This window comes from Pseudorasbora parva, chromosome 21 (genome assembly GCF_024679245.1).
Source record: "Pseudorasbora parva isolate DD20220531a chromosome 21, ASM2467924v1, whole genome shotgun sequence".
In the NCBI taxonomy this organism is placed as follows: domain Eukaryota; kingdom Metazoa; phylum Chordata; class Actinopteri; order Cypriniformes; family Gobionidae; genus Pseudorasbora; species Pseudorasbora parva.
The window spans coordinates 24,059,195-24,084,211 of NC_090192.1; the positions used below are offsets into that span (position 1 = coordinate 24,059,195).

Below are 25,017 nucleotides of genomic sequence, written 5' to 3' on the forward strand. Positions count from 1 at the left end.
TGGAATCTGATTATGTAATCTAGCACTTTTTACTTTGTAGTTGGTATGTTTGTTGCATGGATTAAGTTATAATTTAAAAAAAAATATTTTTCTCATATTCTAGGAAAAATGTATACTTTTTATATATACTTCTAGAATCAAGGCAGCTGAATAGTGGGTGAGCACTTTTGCACTTATTAATAGGACACTTGATTCTGATTCTGGTCAATCATGGTATGTAGTGGTGAAATATTTCTGCTAAATGACCATTGTCCAAGACAACACTGTATTAGTACATGTCCTTGTATTTCAGTCAATATTTCATGTCCATATATTTATGTATTTGTTGTAGAAACTGTAGCTATGTAATAAGTACAATAAGCAGCTGGTCATTATCACAAAATAAACCCTTCTGCTTCTTGATGGGGTCCTGACGTGAACAAACCACCAGGGTTTATTTTCCTGTAATGATCGACTGTTATCGCTTACATAAGCCCCTTTCACACTGCGATTCCGGCAAATACACGGATAATGCGACCCGGCATTTGTTTCTGGGCCGCAAGATTTGGTCTTATATATGTAATATATGTATATATATGTATATATGTAATATATGTTATATAATATGTGCGCTTTCACACACAACCAGTAACGGTCCTGGATCGAGTTGACACGTGACATCCTGACGTGTAACGGTGAGCGATCTCAGCTTCAGCGCGGAGCTCCGTGGTCTCGACTTGTGTCCAGTTTGATTACATTTCTGCTTGTTTAATTTTTAGTTTCTTTTGTATACGAACACTCTGCATTTAAAACACCGACTAGCTCTTCTGGCACTGCAGGGTTGTATTATTGAAAAAACAAGCTCTAGGAGTCGCACGATAACTACGTACACGTTGCGGCATTAGTTTTGGCTTTTGTTCACACAGCGCTCGTCCCGGGTTGAGTCCAAGCCTGCAGTCTCCCTCTCATTTACTGAAGCTTTCGCGCCTCGATCGCCCCCCGGTGACCAGTATAGCCGCCCCTCTGTGATTTCTAATGGACGCGAGGCAAACTAAATAATAAAATTACACTTCAAAAATTTTCCCCCAAAGTTAGTTTATGTCACTGAAGGCAGTTATCATCACGATGATTTCATTTCATATCCATATATGAAATCTATCTATCTCCATAGCTCCGCACTATGGGGGATCGAGCCTTCTGCTCAGCCGCACCGCGTCTTTGGAATTCCCTTCCAGAAAACCTAAGGGCTCCTCAAGCCATAGACTCTTTTAAGAAAGAACTAAAAACCTTTCTTTTTAAACAAGCATTTTTTACTTTTTGCTAATTCATTTTTTATTTTTTATTTTTATTTTTATGTGTAGCACTTTGGGATTGTTTTTAACTATGAAAAGGGCTTTACAAATAAAATATATTATTATTATTATTATTATTTCAGGTGTTCGTTTTAAAAATAAGTTTAGTTTGAGTTAGTTATTTGATGCTATAAAAACGGGGGGTGTGACGTCATGATTGACAGCTGAGACTGACGGCTTCTCTGAGTGAAGTTGTCACTGAGGCACTAACGGACTTTTTTCGAAATTTTTGGGAGCAGATTAGAGCTTTAGCTTTAATTTATACATTTCCATAACTGTTTATTTCACACCAACATAATTAATTGTTCTGCATCTGCGAGAGTGTGGGCGGGCTTTTGATATCGCGACTGTACTTCCTGCGCTCTACTGCGCAACTCCGGTCCCGAAATCGCTACTGCGCAGACTCGGTCCCAAGATGTCCGCGCCGTGCAAGGCCGCCTGAAAGCTTCAAATATGGCAAGCGGAAACGGATGATGTCGAGTCGTCCATATTTTTTTACGGTCTATGGTTAAGTCCCGCAATGTTACTAGGTCCCCGACCCGGGTTCAATTCGGTAATCTATTCCGGGACGTGGTTGTTTTCACACAGAAGGCGACCCGGCAATGTTCCGGGAATATTGCGGGTCTGACGTGCAGTGTGAAAGGGGCTATAGTGACTGCAGCTGCCACACTTTATAATTACAAAGGAGAAAAAAGCACTAAAACAACATAATAAAAGTAGTTCATATGACTTTTGCATTGTATTTTAAGTCTTCTAAACCTATATGTGTTATGAACAGTCATCATCTATTTACTAATGATAATCTAAAATCAAATGTGGCACCTATGGTGATACGGATTTTGCCATGGCCGTTTATGGTGCTTCTGTGTAAAGTTTCTATTTTGACTATTATTATGTGTCTTCAGAAAAAAATGATATTGTACGGGTTGACATGAGGCTGAACAAATCATATCAAAATGATCCTTTTAATGCTTGAAATTGCAACAGTTAGCATCATTACACTCCATGTCTATTGATAACATCTGCCCTATTGCTGATACACTGAAGCAGAACTAACCGCATCTAGCATCGCTTTAAGATACTACCACTATGAGAGCCAGTTTCAGGTCAAAACGTGTGCATTTGATTGACAAGTTTGTATTCTAAATCCTCTTGATGTTAACCGCACGTTAATCTGTTTTGAAAGGACAATGTTCGTTCTCCCTTAGGGATTGTTTCAGTTATTATTGGCTGTAAAGTATCAGCAGCAGAGGGGACAATCCCTCTCATGTGCTGGAGTGTAATTTACTATGGCAAAGATAGAGAAGCCATTAAATCTGGTCATTCAGGCTTCCTCACACAGACAGAAGAGTTATGGAGGAGCTGACGCTCTCCAGAGCGCGTATAACGCAGGACACCTGATCCAACATTTATCACTTCTTAAACAACAGCGACAAGCCGAGCAAAAATCAATTACACATCCACTCAGGATGGAGACGCAGGCAGGATGGGGGTGCAGAAAACCTTTCAGCGTAATCGCACCAATCTGCCTGGATCTCCAAACGTCACTGACTGAACATCTCGCTCTGTATACGTATGCGTGCGAGCCCACATGTGGGCAGTTGTTCAAGCGTGGTTCTTTTGCCACCATTCAGATGTCTAATTTACGCAGTCCCGCTCTTTGTGATCTGTGTGGGTTCGCCGTTCCGTTTCGTTGGCGAGCCCGTTGGGATGTATGATCTTTTCAGAGATGCTATGTGCTTCTAAAACCATGCATCATTTGTGCCAAGCTCCTCTTGTTTGGTATCCAATGCGAGAGCAGTTTCAAAGGATTTCGGTTGCCATTCTTAAGAAAAAAGGATCTGCGTTCTTAATCTCTACAAAAGGTTGTTGCTCGGCTCTCATCAAATAGCCTGAGACGTTTAAGACTACTTAACTCTATTCTTCTGTTATCTGCCAAGGAAAATAGCACTCTCTCAATAGAGAACCAAACCTCTGGTGATGGATACCCATAATCCCCCTCATGTGGCTTCTCTAAGTATGGAGGAAGCACTCTCGGTTTCTACGATAGTAATACACACTTGTTCTCAGCCTTGTGCAGGCATGTGATAGTGTTCAGGGTGGAGGAGATCCAGATGGCTGTGCTTGTTTGAAGCCCAGCACACCGTAACAAACCCCTTGGCCAGCTGCTCCACTCATCCAGGGCTGCTGCAGGATTTAGACCAGGTCCTGGGAGCCCACTCGAGCGCCACACATACCCACACACAACTGGACAAATAAACGCACGCATACATAGACATGGAGCCGTCATTTAACTTGTTAAATTTGCTTTCATTAATTACAGCTGTCACGTTGTCTGCTGTTTGGGTACTTTCATTTAGACATAACCAGCTTCAGAGAGCATTTTGATAGTCAGGGCAAGACTGTCAAGATTTATTATGGCACAGCGCATTGTTTTGAGTAATTAAGTCACTTGAAATGATTTATTTAAGGATCACATAAGCCGATGCTCTTTTTCTATACAATAAGATGAGACTGGGCCTGTCAAGCTACAAAAAAGCAACACAAAGCATCATTAAAGTAGTCTGTATGATTCATGCCCTGTAATAGGCCTATACGTCTTCTGAAGCCTCTTCCTCTCATAGCTTTAAAATCGCAATCGTTGTTCATTCAAACCTGGCACGTTGTGGTCCCAAGTAGGGCTGTGCTATTGATTTTGAAGGCTGCAGATTTTTGGATTCTGATTCACAAGCTCTTAACTGGATTTTTTTAAAAAGTTTTAATTCAAATCCATTTCAGTATGTGTGTATCCATTTGTATTCCAAATGTATATAGGGTTGTGATCAGAAGTGACAGTAAAGATTTTTACTTTGTTGCAAAAAGAAGGAAACAAATCGGATAAATGCTTATATACAGAAGCCACTGTATATAATAATTTTTGTATATAATAAGTTACTTGTGTCTCAGAGCGCTCAGAAGAAACGTAATAAACACATTTCAGAGGAAGATACCTGCTGTATGGAACCCAGTTGCGTTTGATCAGGCATTTCAGAACAACCAAAACAAACAAAAAGATCAGCCCGCTGGTTAGTCCATGCTGTCCTATCGTGCAGTCACTTGATTTTTATTTATTTTTTGCGCAGTCTGTAAATGTTTTTCCATCGTAGTTTATCCTTGTGTTTAGGATAAGAAAAATGCATTTTTAATGCATTTTTTCTTTTTTAATGAATTTATGTGCATCTTGCCATTTTATGATTATATCAGATACCATTTTAAGCTGCCATTATGGTAGTTACATTGTGCCCCTCACACGTTACAATGAACCCCACCTATGGGGCATGTTGTCACATTTCGCTTCCATTCTTTCCATTCTTTCTTTTGGGGAATATCAAGAAAAAATATACACTGTGATACTAATGAAACAAAACCACATAATTGTACTAGACGTGAAATAAATGTGGGAAAAATTAAATAAACTGAACCTCTAGTGGATTTATACAAACTGAGACAGTCAAAAAGCATTAGGTTGTGCTCCGCTCTCCCCTAGTAAACATAGTTTTTGGTACAAAAAGGCAGGTGAAAATGTCAACATGCAATCTTCACATCACTTGTTTGTTTTAATTAACACTTACACACGACTTCTACTGTATATAGTCTAGACTCATTTGCAAGTTTATGCAAATTACTTTTTCTCCAGGAAGCTTCAGCTCTGGCATTTAGGATGAAAGCAGTTGTATTTCTTTCTCAAATCACCTATGGAATATTAGATGCCATGTAGAGATGATTTGAAGACCGTTTCTTTCCTCACTGACAGATGATGTCAGCACTTGTTTTTCTCAGTTGCAGAGTGTCTGACACATTAGGAGCTATTGTTGTCCCCTCAGTAAGTCACAATCACCCATGCAGTCGTCACATTCAGCCATCGTCAATGATAACTGCCCCCTTCCTGAGTCTTAAGAATTATCATCAGGCTCTCTCATCCTTCCTCATCAGCATGAACTATTAGCCTGGTCTCTAACGCATCAATAGCCTCAAATCCAAGGGAACGAGCAACAAAGGCTCTCACGATGTTGATGATAATGGCAGGGCTTCTCTCGGATATCGAGATGGGTAAATGTAGGTAAACCAGCATTTTTTCTTTTGCGTTTATGAGATGTAATCAAGCTTGTGGTGTGTTTGGTTGAGCTACAGTCTATCCAGGTATACAGTAAATGGCACTATACATAATCAGATTTTTGTAGGACAAAATGCGCATCGCATGCCACTACGGTCAAGCTCACAACACAGACGCCAATTGTACTCTAGTTCACATGTACACACTGGAAGAAACTTAGCACTATCACGTTATCTAGGGCTGTTAGTCCGACTTCACAAAAATTGGACAGATATGATTTCAAGCATTTACGTTTCATTTTCAAATGTATTGCTTTAGTCTAGAAGAAATCAAACTCATCACTTATTGTAATTTTTTACAGTGCAAACACCTATGTTCTATGTAAATGTATCATTGCTAACGTTACTTATTTTAGATTACAACAAGTCAAGGTCAGACTATTGTTCTTAAAAAAAAATAACCACCCAGAAAACAATTTTGCATTTAAAGGTCCCGTTCTTCGCGTGTTTTCGAAGCTTTGATTATGTTTACAGTGTGCAATATAACATGATTTCATGTTTTGCGTGTAAAAAACCACTGTATTTTCCACACAATTTACTTATCTGTACAGCGCTGTTTCCTCTGTCCTAAAAACGGCCTGATGATTTCCTTGTTCTATGAAGTCCCTCCTTCAGAAATACGTGACGAGTTCTGATTGGACCAGCGCTTCCCGTGTTGTGATTGGACAGCAGCTTAGCACACTTTGCCCGGAAAGGTCCCGCCTCTTACCATAACGGGGAGATGCAAGCGCTGAATGCGCGCTCTTCTCCACGTGGGAGAGCAACAAGACCATGCCCCCTATTTTGCGTGTTCTTTGAAAGGGAACTTCTGTTAAATAAAATATCTCGCTTGGCATTGAACTTTGAGCTTTATAATTTTACAGGTATTATTTATGCTCTAACAGCAACATTTCACACTAACTAAAGTTTGAAAGGTGGAATCGCGAAGAACGGGACCTTTAAAATATGTCGGATAGCTGTCCAAACACACCCCTGACATCTAAGCTAAAAGAAGGCAAAATCGGAAAATGTAAAAGACGTGTAACCATAGCCAAAGAATAGACTAGTTATCTAGAACATGAATATGATAACTGTTGACTTTGCTTACATGATGGAATATCATACATCTCACAAGTTATTTTACAAATCGCCACACATTTTACAAATTGTAAAAAATGTACAATTACAAATCGCCAGTAATTATGAACATATCATTTGTACATTTACTGAATTACAGAATCCTTAAACGTGCATAGTTTCCAGCAAAACAATACCGTACAAGTAATGTATACCAGATCCTCAACAACAGATCAGACCAAGCACAATTTAAGATTTGGACAATTGGGTAGTCCTTCAACCAATCAGATCACAAAACTGGATAAGCCAGTCTGTGTTTGGTTCCAACAAAAGTATTTTAGAAGAATGTATAGGTTTGAGTTGCAGGGCGAAATCAAATCGTGGGCAGATCAGGCTGGGTTTACCCAGGCTACACTTAGCCACAATCTTCCCACAATTTTTGGGGACCGGTTGATGTACTGTTACTATTATTTCTTTGGCAGATCAGGTGCTACATCAACATACACAGCAGATGCAAATAAACAACACAATCAGTTAGGACATTTTTTTCAGTGTTTTAAAAAATTGTCCATGCGACTTGTTTTTGTTGTCTATATGACTAGTGGTCTAGTTTCTAGGTCTCCCCCAGTCGACTAAATGTTAATCGAGGAGAAGAGGGCTTGGACGACCAAAATTTTAGAAGAAAAAAAACTCCACAGGAACTGGTGAAGTCACGGACTATGACGGACAGAATGTTAAATCAACTGCTTTTTTATGTGGTAATTACAGTACGTCGGGCAGAAAATCCAAACTTTAACATATCATTCTCAATTTTGGATTATAATTTGAAACATGTAAGTAGCACTTTACATTTCCGCTGTAATGTTAACCTAGCTAAATGCTAGCTCTATTATTAGGCTCCTATTTAAAGGGATAGTTCACCCAAAAATTAAAATGTGATGTTTATCTGCTTACCCCCAGGGCATCCAAGATGTAGGTGTCTTTGTTTCTACAGTTAAACACAAATTAAGATTTTTAACTCCAACCGTTGCTCGTGTAATGCATGTCAATGGGGTCTAATTAGATTTAGACCCCATTGACATGCATTATACGAGCAACGGTTGGAGTTAAAAATCTTAAAAGAAAATAAACAGAATGCTCTTTCTGCCATCTTGGTCTGAAGCGCATCAAAAATGAACAGAAACTTTACATATACTTGCCTCACAGACAGAAATATCGATATAGAAAGCTTGAAATGTTTCTTTTAAATGCAACAATTAAAATGAAAAACTAATTCTCTTAAATTATGCAGCCTATATAAAAAACAAAGGTGCAACCACAACTGCAGAGATGATGAATCAGCAAAGACTCCATCTCTGCAACCAAAAACACTAGTTTGTCAAAGCAATTATGAAAAATTTCAGTCTCCTTCCAGTCTCTCTTTTTTTTCTTGCACTGTGGCAAGCTTTATGTGTGGCTCTATATATATTATAGGCTATTAAAGGTTACGATTAGTCAACTATTTGCTTAAATGAACAGACTACTGGTCAACTAGAAAAATCTTTAGTGGAGGGCAGAGGCGGACAGTACTTAAGTATTTTTACTTTCCAAGTAATTTCGTTTTTCAAGTATATGTACTTTATCAGTGTTCTTCTTTGGAAAACTTTTACTTCACAACATTCCAAAACATAATATTGTACTTTTTACTGCACTGTTTCATTTTGAATGTCATTTAATACTTAATTACATTAAAAAAGTAAAAGTAAATAACATTTATATGAATACAAGTAAAAAAAGTACTACATTTGTAATGTAATTAAGAATTCAAGGTAAAAAAAAAACAACAACAACTTTTATTTATGAGATGTAGTGCAGTAAAACGTATGAAATTATAAATTATGCTTTGGGATATAATGAATTAAAAGTTTTCCAAAGAAAAACATTGATCAAATATATGTAGAAATGCGTACAGAAACAGAAATACCCACCTCTGTTCGATGGCAGCCCTACAGTTCAATTTCATACTTTAGCTGTAGAAAATGTTATTATTATTTTTTTTTAATTAATTTAATATAATATTGTTATAATTGTAAACACTATTATATTAACTTTGAGTAAACTTTCTGAAGTTTCCAGTCGGCCTGCAGAAGGCCTGGAATGTTCTGTTTGCTGATGAAAAATCTATTCTAATGTGTCACATGATGTGACTTATGCCGAAGACTATCTATAGTTTGTTTTATTTTAGGAAAAGATGTATGTATGGTATTTGTGAATGGGGCAGAAATCTGGAACCGCTCCTTGCAAGAAGCTTGCTCGGCTTTGTTCCGGTAAATAGTAAAGTCTATTTATGTAATCAGAAATCCTGACATCGACCGCGAAGGAGCTGGTGAAAAACCACTGCAGGCTTGATGACCTTGAATGACCAACACAAACACTAAGTGCCCACTATTTTGAGTTGAGCAAGGTTTTGCTTTTGCTTCATTTTGTGTTGATCAACAATGTTTGCCTGGAAGGGGTAAGAAGCTTGGTATTTGAAGCTGCTTCAAATTTAAAGAACTAAAAATGAAAAAGGATCTTTGATATCAGAATGACTGCATGCACTGTGTTTACTGGTTAGGATATATCATGTGTTTACTCGTCAAGAGGGCCTAAGATGGATGGCAAATTACGCAGTTTTAGCGTGCATAGTTTAATAAAGTTTAAGTGCAAAGTCTGCGGTTAACGTTTCGTTAAATAGTGCTTTATAATTTTCTAGAGAATTAAAAAAATTGTTTCAAGATATTGGCTTTGCAGGGAAAAATAATCTGTGGGAATATGTGGAATTTTTTTCATTTTCTGGAGCTCAACAGATGTGAATGCATAAATGTGCTTTTGTGCTTCACATCTGTTTGGATTAGACGCATGCATAACATGCATAACGATAAACAACACACTCACTCCAAAATACACCCACTATTCGCAGTCAGAAGCATTGTCTGAGAGCTCTGGTTCCCGGGTCTATAATTATTACAAATGTACATGTTAAATGGTTAAGTGATAATCAAAAGACCAGTGAGTTTTACGCCTGCCTCCAAGAGTTGGCAGCTCAGGTTGTATTGTGATGGAAAAGGCCATTAACACAAAACCGCTTTTTTTTCAGATTGACTGGTGCGTGAACTACATGTGGTATTGGCAGTGAAAATGATGAAACATTATATATACGATGGAGCTCATTAAAAACATATTACATTTTTAACCTTTTCTATGTGCTTGAGAATGGCTTTTTACAAACCTTTTTTTGAACCTGAAGTTTGCACGAAGGAAAGTTCAAAGTTTCACAATACATTGTAAACAAATCTTATAGATTGTGTAGTAGATAATTTTAGAGTAGATATATTTTTTTGTAGGTAATGTAGGTAAGTATCGCACGTGTCTTTGCTGACTAAAAAAGTGTGCATTTCCTCGTTGTGTAAACAGGAAGTTAAACAGTGCAGATCTACTCTAGGGACAAACTCAGAAGAACATTTTCTGAATATCTGACCATCAATCTCTCTCAAACTTATTTGCCTAGAAATTGCTCCTCTATCCCTTCCCGTTTGAGATTCCTCTCGCTCAAGGCTGCCGTCGACTCCAACGTATTGACGACCGGTTTGTCTCCCCAGACGAATGCATTAGTAATCTGCAGGCGAGGCTGTGTTGAAGAGAGGTAGAGAGCATCTCATTGCACTCTGCAAACATCAACAGGCATGTACCATATTCATCGACCTTATCAGAGTGGTGCTCATCAGGGGCCTGGGCTCTTATGCCCCTCAGCCTGGCTCCAGTAGTCCCATTCTGCCTTATTAGAGTGCCAGTGAGGCCTTCTTATCACCATGGCAATCTGCGCCTCATAAACAATGCAGCAGCCATGGGAGATCCACCTGAACCAGAGGAGACGGAGAGATTGAGGCGTGGAGGACATACACACACACAAATATACGTGATTAGTTTGATTGATCTTCACACTAATCATTGAAATGAAGTTACTAATGTACCAAATGCCTTTGCATTATTTTCCATAGATCCACATTTGAAACCAGTTTGGAAGAAACAATACAACCCTGTGTGTGATTATATAAATATATAATGTGTGTGTATATATAATGTGTGTGTGTGTGTGTGTGTGTGTGTGTATATATATATATATATATATATATATATATATATATATATATATATATATATATATATATATATATATATATATATATGTATGTATGTAAGGTGCTGAAAGCATTTTTTAGAAATGTTGGCCTATATTGATAGGATAGCATCTTGCAGTTGATGGAGATTTTGTGGGATGCAGGGCATGAAGCTCCCGTTCCACCACATCCCAAAGATGCTCTATTGGGTTGAGATCTGGTGACTGTGGGGGGCATTTTAGTACAGTGAACTTATGTTCAAGAATCCAATTTGAAATGATTTGAGCTTTGTGACATGGTGCATTATCCTGCTGGAAGTAGCCATCAGAGGATGGGTACATGGTGGTCATAAAGGGATGGACATGGTCAGAAACAATGCTCAGGTAGACTGTGACATTTAAACGATGCCCAATTGGCACTAAGGGGCCCAAGAAAACATCCCCCCCACACCATTACACCACCACCAGAAGCTTGCACAGTAACAAGGCATGATGGACTCTACCATCTGAATGTCTCGACAGAAATCGAGACAAATCAGACCTGGCAACAGTTTTCCAGTCTTCAACTGTCCAATTTTGGTGAGCTTGTGCAAATCATAGCCTCTTTTTCCTATCTGTAGTGGAGATAAGTGGTACCCTGTGGCGTCTACTGTTGTTGTAGCCCATCCGCCTCAAGGTTGTGCGTGTTGTAGCTTTACAAATGCTTTGCTGCATACCTCGGTTGTAACGAGTGGTTATTTCAGTCAAAGTTGCTCTTCTACCAGCTTCATAGAATCAGTCGGCCCATTCTCCTCTGACCTCTAGCATCAACAAGGCATTTTCGCCCACAGGACTGCCGCATACTGGATGTTTTTCCCTTTTCACACCATTCTTTGTAAACCCTTGAAATGGTTGTGTGTGAAAATCCCAGTAACTGAGCAGATTGTGAAATACTCAGACCGGCCCGTCTGACACCAACAACACTGCCACGCTCAAAATTGCTTAAATCACCTTTCTTTCCCATTCTGACATTCAGTTTGGAGTTCAGGAGATTGTCTTGTCCAGGACCACACCCCTAAATGCATTGAAACAACTGACATGTGATTGGTGGTTGATTAGATAATTGCATTAATGAGAAATTGAACAGGTGTTCCTAATAATCCTTTAGTTAATTAAGATTAATTAATTATGGGACTTTAACGCTTTAATTAATTACGCAAAAAAATAAATAACGTAATTTTAACCACACTTATTTTTGCACCGCGGAACATTTTTCAATGAATGAGTTTCGACAGACCGATTATACTGGAACACCAACTAGCGCTCACGAGTCACGACAACAACAAACCATAGTGAACATGAACGAAAAAAGCTGATAAGACCCCTTTGCTTGACCCCGTGGATGGGAAATTTTGTTTTAAAAAATGAAAGGATGACAGCGTCGACAAGAGCATGGTTGTGTGGAAGCTATACAACAAGGAATTTGCGTATCACCGCAGCACATCGAGCCTCAAATATCACAAATATGCTTTTGCTACACTTAATGGCAAACATTGCGCTGGTCTGCTGGACTGAAATAAATAAACATTATTTTGTTGATTAAGCTTATGTATTCAGTCATTATTCAATGGTATACTAAAAATCCATGTGAAAAATTACTTCTCACTGTTCTCAGGTCAAATATTTATATGCAATTAAAATGTGATTAATTTAGATTAATTAATTACAAAGCCTCTAATTAATTAGATTAATTTTTTTAATCGACTCCCGGCCCTAATATATATATATACATTGTACATATATGTTTTTTAACTCCATGTCATGTGGAATATTATAAAAATTTAACATAAGAGTTTTCTTTTCTATTTTATTTGAATATATTTTAAAATCTAATTTATTCCTATGATGGCAATGCTAAATTTTCAGTAGCCGTTACTCCAGTCTTCAGTGTCAAATGATCCTTCAAGAAAACATTCTAATTTGCTGATTTGAAGCTCAAAAAAAGTTTTACATATGTAACAATACATATAATATATAACAATGTAAAAAAAAATTGTATTAATGGTATTATTTTTATTACTAAATTTAATAAAATGGCAAGCTTTATTTTTTGTTTCATTCCTGCTTTTAGATCCTCTAAAACTGCCCCATTTACATCCTCTAATTCTTCACCATAACCACGATTTTTGCTTTAATTAAAGAAAAAGAGGGGCTAGTGGAAATTAATTTATGTGGTAATCATCATTTCAATCACGCTTGATATTCCTTCAAGTAAATAATTTGCTTAGTATAAAATTAGTGGGGTCTTTCAAATTGTTATGCAGTCTCCCTACAGCTTCTAATAAATAATTCTGACAGGATTGAGAAATCAATCAGTTTGCTGAATTCTATTTGCATTCCAATATTCGTCAATCTCAGAGGAAAAGCGGCATCCAAACAAAGCTCCATGCTGAGCCATATCTGTGCTGCGGAATGCAGTTTACTGAACTCAGACGTGTGATCTGTTCTGCTTCCACACACTTTCATGGCGTTTGCCTTTTTAAAGCGAACCGCATCAAACTGTGAATGTGTGGCAGTGGCTGCCATAAACACTGAAACACTGATGAAACAATAAAGCGAGTTTAAACGATTCCACAGCGACTCTAATATCCGTTTTAAGAGAAAGGCGCCAGAACCTTTTCCTCTTTTCCCTCTGTCCTCCAGTCTCTTTTCTCCCTCTCAGGCGGCAGGCCGAAGTGACAGATGGAGGTGTGTGGCCTCTGCTTTTCAGCTTCCTACTTTCTCTTTAGTGTTTTATTTTGCCTCGTATATTTAATGGGACGCTCTGTGGTGCTTCAGCCCTGACCTCGCAGAAGTGCTGACTGGCAGTGATGGAGGGTCGACACGGGTCACCAATGCCTCTATCAGTTGCTGACACCGTCTGTCAGGCCAGAGCACAGGGAGGAACAGAACGCAAAGAGAGGGATTGTGGGACAGCGCTAATTTCAACGCCTTTAGTTTAGCCACTCATTTGCCTGAGCAGCCAATGTCTCTTCGCACAGGTGGGCAGTTACAGTAGTTGACCACAGCGACGAGGAAAAAACAAATGACTCTGACAGAGAAGGAAAAATCAATCTGTTTGCAGTGAATTAATCTACATTACCACTGCAGCAGATCCCGCGGCAACCGAGAGGAACATCCATTATCTTTTGTGTGAGGGACTCTGTTATTGGCTAAGTAAAATGATGTATTGACTGATAAAAGAAGCAACGTGCATGGTTAGCGCTACTCGCGGAACACCGTAGCTAGCCGGTCTCGCTCGGTGGTAGAGCGGATGCTCTGCTTTCCTTCCTTTCCAACTCCCCAGCCGAAATCGAAATCCCACCGCTCCAAGTGCATATGCTGACCGCAGCTATTGATTTCTACATTATTTGTATAAAAACGAAATTGGAAGAAAGGCACGCAGTCAAACCCCATTTCTGGAGTGCTAAAATCTGCACCTTACGCCCGCACAACATTAATTTGAATTGATCTGGGAATGACTCAGCATCTGTGTCAGATATTTCCTTGCATGTTGGAAGGAAAAGGGAAAATGGGAAAAACAGATGGCAGGAGGTAATAGACCCAAGGCAATATCCTTTTAGTTCTGGATGGTGTATTTAGAGAGAACATTAATACTCAGGATAAGAATCATATTCAAAGAGGCCACGCTGTGGCAGATGGCCATTTTCTACAGATCTACCGTGAGTAAGTGACACAGGCATTTCTGTATCCACAGACATATGCAGCAATTACAATCTGAGTGGTGAGCGTCAAGCTCTAAATGGCTTTTTTCATTATCTGGCTAAATGGTTTAAAATGAATAAATTAATTAACTGTGTTTGTAATTCAAATAGCTCAGCCACTTGTGCCACCGAAAAGCAAAAGTGATGATATCGCCCCATCACAGTTGAAACCCTTAAGCTTTTAAATGTCAGTGACCTGAGGAAATTCATTTACACTGTATTGCTATCGCGGTACATTAGTGCATCTCTTATATGCCTCTATTTCATACCCCTTTTGCACCTTCAGTGATTCTGAAAAATTAACAGCTAGTAAATAGAGTTCCCCACATCATGAACGCAGCTGCTCGTTCATTTATGCAGTGACTCGGTTCTGTCATGCAAGATTCAGTCCCCGCTCTGATTTCTGATGCTTGTTTTACTGTGTTATCATGCTATGATCTTCTAGATAATCAAAATAACCCTTTTGGTAGCTTCTTGTGGCTGAAATGTTTACACTCTGTTGAGGCTAATTCAGTCAGACACACTATCACTAGACTACAGTATGTCACTTTTCAGTCATTCCATGACCAAACAAATGCCATTTGAACATGTTCAGTCTGCAAAAACAAGCGCCGACCAATGCCAACAGAAGACAGGAATAACACTGACCACACGAATGTGTTTGTTGGTGTCAGTTTATGATGAAAGAATTAGCCTTTTGACAGTAGTGCTATCATACAAGTAATATTTGTAAAACATTAGCATTTAAACTGTTATGATTAAAGTATTGTGTAAGTTATGCTAGAAGAGCTTTTCGAGCTCCAGTTGAACTAAACCAATCCAATTATCTGCCCAATAGCCCTGGTTTATTTAATTGTGCATGCGTAGATCGCAAATCACCGTACTCTGTGCTCTAAAAGTGTGATAAGATTTGCACAAGCCTTTCCTTCGTGACACTATTGATAAAATGTGTAACCCATTTGAAATCTATTGAGAATTTACCACTTTAAAATGGTATGCTATGGAGAAAGTCAAATGTGATCTAAAACAGCCACGTACACTAAAAAGACTGAGGAAGAGAGGAGAAAACATCATCCTGCTAGAAAGCATTTTAATGACCACCTTAGAATTCATTATAATTCTATTGCATTTATTGTGATACATTTTGACACATTTGTACAATTTATAATAGATTATGTGTCACATGAATAGATTTTTCATTAAAGATTTATTTTACTTACAGACCTTACACTCTCAGAAAAAAAGGTACAGTGTTGTCACTGGGGCAGTATAAGGTACAAAAGTGAAAAGGTACATATTTGTACTGTACTCACCCCTAAATGGTATACATTAGAACCTTAAAAGGTACATATCAGTACTTTAAGAGTGCATATTAGTACCTTAAAAGTTAAAGGTACCTATCACTTTTAAGAGTGTGTATTAGTACCTTAAAGGTACATATTGGTACCTTTTCAGTTTTGCACCTTAGGTTCCCTCCCCAGTAACAGCAATGTGCCTTTTTATCTGACAGTGTAGGCATGCTGTAGCTATAGTTTCTAGGTTGTTATTGCTATGCTATAGTTAAAAAATTACAAGAACCATGTTACTTTTTCACAAGGCCTTGTACTCAGTGGTAGAAAGAGCTTAAAGTATGGACCTTCTTGAATTATTGACAAAACCATTGATTTTCCCCATGTGTAAAATGTAATAATAGGAAAACCTGGCCTTCAGATGTTCCAAGAGATAACAGGAAATTAAAATGTTCAGTATAAGACAACTTTTAGTGAAGTGATTTAAGTAAAATTATGCCAAACATAAGGTTTTAGGTGCTTAAATAATATAAAATACATCATATATCTTATGCAAACAAGTAATTGTTAGGCTATTGTTTTATTAGTTATCAATCAACTTTGCATGTGGTTGATACCACAAAAGACAATTTTTCTAAAATAAACAAACAAGCAAACAAATAAATGCCCCAGGACCCCGCTAAATGGTTCATACTTCAAATCCCCCCCAAATTTTAAACCAAAACTACACCCTTGTGTGATCTTTTGTTACCATGCCATGATCTACTGTAGCTAATAAAAACAGCTTTTAACTGTGGTAGCTTCTTATAGCTGTACTGTATGTTATCTCTGTTACACTAGGCTAGCAGTATGTTTGCTTCAAACAACTTGTGATGTTTGTAAGCATTAACATTTAAATACTATTATGTGTATTATAATGTCCCAGCTAACAGTGAATGTTCCAATAACTATCACTAATGTTCTTTAAAAGTTATGTAAATGTTAAGACAAAACATCCTTAAAATAATGTTTATGGAACATTCTTATGATGTTATGTAAGGGATAATGTACACCCAGCCGGTTGTTATCGCAGAATAAACCCCGACAGAGTGATCAGGACCCTGACTCGAAGCGGAGGGCTCTTGCATCACTCTGAAGGGGTTTATTCTGCGATAACAACCGGCTGGGTGTACATTTTCCCGCTTATTACACGGCTACTAGTCTCAAATAAATTAGACACAAAATATTGTCTTGAGATTAAATATTTTATTAGCTCTTCCGCAAAGCTTCCGCAAAGAAAAACAGTTCCAAACTGCTTTAAGCCTTTATCTATTGCTGAAATGTTGAATATGAATGCTGAAAGGGTTAGTTCACCCAAAAATGAAACCAAACCTATGATTTACTCACCCTCAAGTCATCATAGGTGTATATGACATTCTTCTTTCAGACAAATACAATCGGAGTTATATTTAAAAAGTCCAGGCTAACGTTAATCCCAGCAGTAGTTGTAGCTGTTTTTGAAGTCCATAAAAAAATGCAGCTGTCCATCAAATAACGTGCTCCACGCGGCTCCGATGGGTTAATAGAGCCTTCTGATTCGAATCGATGCGTTTATGTAAGAAAAATATCCATATTTAAAACTTTATAAAGGAAACCTGCCTTGAAGTCTTCTATTGTAGCCACGACTGTTTAAGTATTTAACAGCCACAAGATGGCGCCAGCGTTAAGCATAGAAGTAGTACCGGTCGAGATAAATCGTAGTACACAGATTAGCGGTTGTTATCTGGAAATTACATACCGCTGGAATGCGCGATTGAAAATAAGTGCGTTTCCCTGAAAATAAGTGCACACCTTAGAACAGGGGTGCCCAATCCTGCCCCTGGAGGGCCACTGTCCTGCAGAGTTTAGCGCCAATCCCAATTAAACACACCTGATCAAGGTCTTATTTAGCATACTAAATATTTCTAAAGAGGTGTGTTGAGGCAACATGGGCGCTCCAGGACCGACTGGACACCCCTGCTTTAGAACATTCATCGACCAATCAGATTTGAGCATTCAATTGCCCTGTAGTATACGGAAATGTACTGTGAACAAGACCTTGAACTACTTTAGCCGTGCTTTTCCTGAAAATAATTACACACCTTAAAATGTTAGTCAACCAATCAGATTCAAGCTTTCAACTGTGCCATAGTAAAATAATAGTTAATATTCTCTTAAAGCTGAGAGAAAAGATTATTAGAATAACACTCTGAACATCCTTATAATGTTATTCTGTTTTGCAGAATGTTTTTATAATGTTATCATAAAGCGTTCTGAGGACAACATTCATGGAACGTCCTTATGATGTAATCTGTACTCGATGAATGTTCTCGTAATGTTGAGAACAACATGCATGGAATGCCTTTATGATGTTATTAATATTTGCTGAATATTTTTTAAATGTTTGCCTAAAACGTAAGAACAATTTTAAAAAGGTGATGAATTGAGAAATCAACTTTCCCTTGAGCTTTTGACATATAAAAAAGGTCATGGTAATATAAGAATATCTTTCTTGTTAGTAAAAGAAGACACCAGTCCCAGAAAATGAGGCTCTCAAATCAATGACATTAAAAGGGGGAAAGAACGCCTCTACAGATCAATGTATATGCCTGCTTCTGTAGCCCCGCCCACCGACTCGTAACAAACATGCTGAAGATAGCAAGATAATCGCTTGTAAACAATGACATTGGATTTACAGACATATTGAGATTAAAACACAATGCTGTTCCTTCTAAGAGAGCCTGAAAACCAGTGTAGAAAATATCCTATTACTTATTAGTTATGTTTTTGGATGTAAAAACCATTCAAACATCATAAACTGACCTCAGACAACAATATACATTTTTTTAAGCCAGTTCATGACACTTTGAATGAAATGTCCTTAGAGTGTTATTTGTCAAAGTCTGTCACATTTTTTGTATAGTTGTGTTGTGCTTTTCACAATACACATTGTTCTAATGCAGCTTACAGAAAATCATGATGTTATAATATAATATCTTAAAATATTCATGTCTTGTAGTCCCATTTAGCAGATCCCCAGCTAAGGGAATATTCTCAGAATGTTCTGATAAGGTTCTCTAAAAGATATGAGCAAATATTATTTCAATAACATCCATAGAACGTTCATTCAAAGGTATCTGGTTCAACGTAAACAAAATGTTATTTATATATTGTTCATGGAACATATTTTTTTAAATGGTTCATTTAGAATTGAAGAGAACATGAAGTCAAGAGACACATGCATGAGGAACAAACAATTAATGCAAATTGTATTTAAAATACACTGGGAAGCATGATTAATACTCTGACTTCATCCCAGCTAACAAAATATGTTCTTGGAAGGTTTTGCTAAATCCCATTAAGTTATAAATGTTTTATTTCTGAACGTTCTGTTCAGAACATCCATTTAAAATGTTTTAAACATTTCATCTGATTCTGAACTAAATTATCTCATTGTCTTTTTACCACTTAGAACTCTGTGCATGCACTCCCTTCCATGCCATTTTAATCCAAACATCCAGAGTCTGCAAGGTCTCTTCAGTCTGAAGATAGAACACATTTATTTTTGTGTTGTTTTCTCCTCATTGTTAAAATTGATTTGTTTGCAGTCTAGTTGTATGTTTGAGTTTGTGTGTAATGTTCCTCTAACTTCCACATAAACCAAGAAAAAACATTCTTAATGAAGCCTAAGCTGGTTTATTGATATCAGTTGGTCTCAACGACGTAACTAGCTTCTTAACTTCCGTATGTATCATTGGACAATCTTGCTAACTACTCATGATTGTTTCTCAAAACGGTAGTCACGTTGTTGCACATTTGTTCGACATACAACTGCCAATGATGATGTCATACAGGCGGTGGAGTAATCATTTCTGCTAATTATCTACACTGTAAAACCCAACAAGTTACGGTAACTCAAACCATTTGAGGAAACCGATTGCTTCAAACCAATTAAGTTTTAAAACCATTAAGTATGAGTACTGAAAACTCATATACATTGAGTTAAATTAACTCATATTTTAGTGTTGTTTAAGTGTTAAAACTTATATTTTAGTGTTGTGTTGATCAATTATTAAGAGTAAACTGAACTTAAAGATTTTAAGTTAATTTTATTAATTCAGTTTGAATTCAGGTAACAAATCTAACTAAGTCTTAACAACTACATGGTTACTTAAATGGTTTTAGGAAACAGATTGCGGCAAATGGTTTAAGTTCATCAAACTCAAAGTGATTAAGTTACATAAGACTAAGCACAAGCTAACATTGGTACAAAATGAAGACAGAACAGGAGGGTATTTTTAAGTAATTTATTGAAATATAACATTTACATCATAAATACAGTATGCCATATGTTCACAAATATAACTAGACAAAAAATTAGACTTTTTCACCAAATAAAACAGCACAAACATGTTTAAAAAAGTCATAACATTTAAATAACAAAACATATAAAATAAAAAAAATTATGTAAAAAGGTACGTTTCCTCAAAAAGCAAAAGCACTGTATGATCTTTAATGTACTCTAAGTGTATTTTGCACTGACCGAAGACTTGGCAGACATCACCACCTCATCTTTAAAGACAATCAAAGCATCCAGTGGGTTTAAAGGTAACGTTCCATCTTCCTCCTCGACAGTAAGGATGGTGACTGTTGGCTTCTGCACCTGGTCAAGCTCCTTTTTCTATATGCATTGGAAAAAAAGTTTGTATGTCACCACATATAAAAATAACCCTTGTCAGGGCAGACACCATATTTCAATTTTCATAAATAAAAAAAACGTTGTTATAAGGAACGGGTTATTGTTGATTTAATTGGGCGTGTGCTTATTTAAAACCCTGTAGTTCAATTTTGTAAAGATGTTAAGTTGTTTGTCAGCAAGGTTTAATTGGGGGAAAAACATTTTCAGGGGTGTATCAGCCGAATGTTCTAGACCTTGAATTGAATGACGAATTGAATTGAATTGAATTCAAGCGATAATGCACACATTGCAAAACATTTGTTTTTCATGTCAGTATGTCATAAATAGAAAGAGGCAACAGTTTACTGTCAAAGATTTGTCGCTCACATCACGCCGCATCCAGTGTAGACAACATAACGGACTATAAGGGGCTCTTTTGTCCTGTCGCGCTGCTCACATCCGGTGTAGACAAGGTGAAACAAGACAGATTTGATTAACAAATTTTAAATGGATAATGGCAAGACATCCTTGGTGTAAATTACGTTCTTCTTTCAGATTAATATAATCAGAGCGGTATTAATAAATGTCCTGGTTAATCCAAGCATTATAATGGCAGTAAATGGCTGTCCAAAATTTGAAGCCAAAAAAGTGCATCTATTCATTATAAAAGTAATCCACATGACTCTGGAGGGTTAATAAAGTACTTCCGAAGTGAATCGATGGGTTTATATAAGAAAAATATCCATATTTAACTCGTTATAAAATAAGAAAATAACTAGTTTCCGGCGCAACGATGACGTCGGATATAGCGTAAAAAAGCATAACAGCCACGGCGTTGACGGCGGACGCAGCGTAAAAAACATAAATGATGTGACGATGATGTCGGGCGTTGCACAAGCGTTTTGAATCACGAGAGGATATTTTTCTTACACAAACCCATCGATTTAATTCAGAAGGCCTTTATTATTCCCCCGGAGCCATGTGGAGCACTTTTAAAATGGATGGATGCACTTTTTTGGGCTACAAATTTTGGGCTGCCATTCACTGCCATTATAAAGCTTGGACGAGCCAGGACACGTATTAATATAACTCTGATTGTATTCGTCTGAAAGAAGAATGTCATTTACACCAAGGAGGACTTGAGGGGGGGAGTAAATCAGGGTGAACGATTCCTTTAAGCTTGAGCTGAGATTGGTTTATTATGTGTCAAATAAGCTTTTGCTGTGCTCAATGTATATGCTAATGAAAGCCTAAATTAAACGTTTTGAAGACTAGATTTTCAATGGACAGATTAATAAAATTCTTATGTGTTTGGAACAATATGAGGGTTGGTAATTTATGAATCATGACTGAATTTGTATTGGCAAGTGGACTATACATTTAAGACAACTTGAATGATCAACTATCAGTCACTGTAACCACACCATGCATTTATGCTGGTGGCAGCTGAAAGGTTAACATGTTGCTAAATAAATGTAATGTAGTTTTGACATGTGTCCTACCTTGTGTCTTGAAAACATCTCCTGACTCTTCCTTTTAAATAGTAACAGACCTGCCAGGATCGTAGTTTTTTTTTATGATTCATGACAAGACTTCTTTCAACCACTGCAAATCTAGCATTGCCAATTACCTTACACCTTTACAAACCCAAGGCAACTTCAGGATAACTGCCAGTGAAAATATAACACACGAAATGTTTCTGTTTATATTAGGAAAGCCGACTATAACAACAACTTTCAAGACTTGACCAGTATTCTCCTGAAGCAATACAACATGACTTTGAATGATAGACAGACTGGACTTTGGACTTTAAGCCTTTTAAAAAAATCATATTGCTTCAGAAGACTTACAAGTTGTGCTAAAATACATTTATGGTCATAATTACGTTTGCAAAAATAGCAATTCATTCAAAAATTAAAATTGAAGAACAAACTTATATTTGTATGAACATTATGTAACTGTTCATAACGTTATCATTTGCATTTTGCACAGTAACGTTACAAAATTCCATTGATTTGTTTAATGTTAATTCTAACTTACTTACTCATAGAATTGTAGCCACGTTGCTGCCATTGCACCTTCGTCTTTGCTCTGAAAAGATTTAAAAGCATGGCAACAATGTGTTAGTGTGAGTTTCAAATGAGAAAACGTCATGAGAAACAAATAACAGTTTAAAATTTTATCTAACGTTAGCAAAACAGGATCTAAAATGCTCCTCAAGTCACTTTGTTCACCCCGGAGCTTCAGCTGCTTTAGTCAAATTAACTAGCATCACATATGATAGAGGAAACTCGAATTCGATTAACAATACATTTAAAACGGTTGTAATATAAGGAATGCGTGAGTTTGCATTAACGTTACCTTTTGCTTTAACATAGTTACCGTCACTGTGGCACGAGAGACGTGGAAAGATGGCCAGCTGTCTCTAAAGCCAGCGTTTATCTGTCCGACTGTGAGAAAGCACAAACATATATTTTTTAATTCCCCGCTGACAAACTGCAGTGTAAAACAGCATAATTAACTCCAAACGTGTACATTACCGTTGATAACACTGGTGCAATAGCGCATTTGCTCCTAATGTTAGATTGTTTGCTGGCTAACTTTACACACAACATTACTGAGCTGGTTAATCTTTGGATAAACATAAAAGAGGTACGAAAATAACACTGAAAACGTTCAAACATGAGCGAAATATGAATAAATAAGTTTGAAACGCTTACCTTTTGTTTTTCTTGACTGTAGCGCGAGCCGTCCTGCTGTGACTGGACTGAAGGAGGGAAAATGGTGCGGTTTTTGTTACCTCGGAAACGTCTCAGGTTACGTATGTAACCCTAGTTCCCTGAGGGAACGAGACGCTGCGTCGAAACGCTGTGAGAACGCCTCTGCGTTAATGCGTCGTGAAGCGCCTGTAGAACCATTCCATCGGAAAAAAGATCGATCGTCGGCGTGATGACGTCATCGACCGGAAGCTATAAAACGTCCGTGAAAACAAACAGGAACTAACTTCTGATAAAGCCTGAAGTAAGTGATCACGGACACGCCGGGAGTATGGCAAAGCGACGCAGCGTCTCGTTCCCTCAGGGAACTAGGGTTACATACGTAACCTGAGACGTTCCCTTTCGGGGAACTCGAGCTGCGTCGAAACGCTGTGAGAACGCTTATACCCACATCGCCATAGGACCAAGTGTCTCGTATGTGTGAAGCCGAAGCGCACACGGTTACGAGAGTACCTGTGCCCCTACTGTAGATGCCAGGTCTAGTTCATAGAACCTGACGAAGGTAGAAGGAGACGACCATCCGGCCGCGTTGCAAATATCGTGGAGGGAAGCCCCCGACAAGAGTGCTTTAGAAGCAGCCATACCCCTGGTTGAGTGCGCCCGGACAGCCAGAGGAGATGGCTGCCCGGTAGCTTCATAAGCAAGTGAGATGGCCTCGACCACCCACTTGCTCATCCTCTGCTTGGATACTGGAGCCCCCTTCTTAGGGGGTCCAAAGCAAACAAACAATTGTTCTGATTTTCTCCACAGGGCAGCTCTGTGGACATAAGTATCCAGTGCCCTCACAGGGCACAGCAGATTTAACCTTTCCTGGTCTGACGTCATAAATGGAGGAGGACAGAAGGCTTGTAGAGTGATGGGGCCCCGTGGGCTCGTAGGAACCTTGGGGACATAACCCGGCCTGGGATGCAGAAATGCTTTCACCATCCCTGGCGCAAACTCTAGACATGAGGGCCCTACTGACAGGGACTGAATATCTCCTACCCTTTTAAGAGATGAAATGGCCAAAAGGAAGATAGTTTTTAAGGTGAGGAACTTATCCGAAACCTCCTCCAGAGGTTCGAACGGAGGTCCGGACAAGCCCCTCAAAACAATGGCCAAGTCCCATGCTGGGACCCTCGAGTGCATAACTGGCCTCAACCTTAATGTGCCACGAAGGAAGCGTGTAATTAGAGGGTGTCTTCCCAAAGACACTCCACTGCAAGGGACGTGGAAGGCACCCAAGGCCGCCACGTACACCTTAAGTGTGGAGGGGGTCAACCCTGCAGAGAACCTCTCCTGCAGGAACTCCAGCACTGTACCAACCGGGCAGTTAACTGGATCCCACTGGCGTTCTCTGCACCAAGCTGAGAAAAGTCTCCATTTCAAAGCGTACAGCTTCCTTGTGGACGGAGCTCTGGAGTGTAGGATGGTCTCCACGACCTCGGTCGAGAGACCTTCCTCTATGAGCCTAGCCCCCTCAGAGGCCAGGCCCACAGTTTCCACATCTCTGGGCGTGGGTGCAGGAATCTCCCGCCCGCCTGAGAGAGTAGATCCCTCCTGATCGGAATCTCCATTGGAGAGCCTACCAGGAGAGATATTAGGTCCGAAAACCATACTCGGGTCGGCCAGTTCGGAGCCACTAGAAGTACCTGGGCCCCGTCCCGGCGTACCCTCTCCAGAACTCCTGGAAGCAAGACAATCGGGGGGAAGGCGTACAGAGGCAGCCTCGGCCACTCCTGTACCATGGCATCCAGCCCCAGCGGGGCCGGATGGGTCAGAGAAAACCACTGCGGGCAGTGAGAATTCTCCGCCGAAGCGAACAGGTCTATCTCTGCCTTCCCATAAACCTTCCA

At 38.6% G+C, this 25,017-nt stretch overlaps 1 long non-coding RNA gene across 1 annotated transcript; it reads right to left on the reverse strand.

The window, feature by feature from the left end:
* Positions 1-20,347: 20,347 nt before the first annotated feature.
* LOC137056265 (uncharacterized) lies at positions 20,348-23,189 on the reverse strand. Its single transcript, XR_010900276.1, has 4 exons — positions 23,126-23,189; positions 22,767-22,855; positions 22,450-22,496; positions 20,348-20,408 (listed from the first exon to the last, which is right to left on the reverse strand). It is a non-coding gene; the product is annotated as an uncharacterized lncRNA (long non-coding RNA).
* Positions 23,190-25,017: the final 1,828 nt, after the last annotated feature.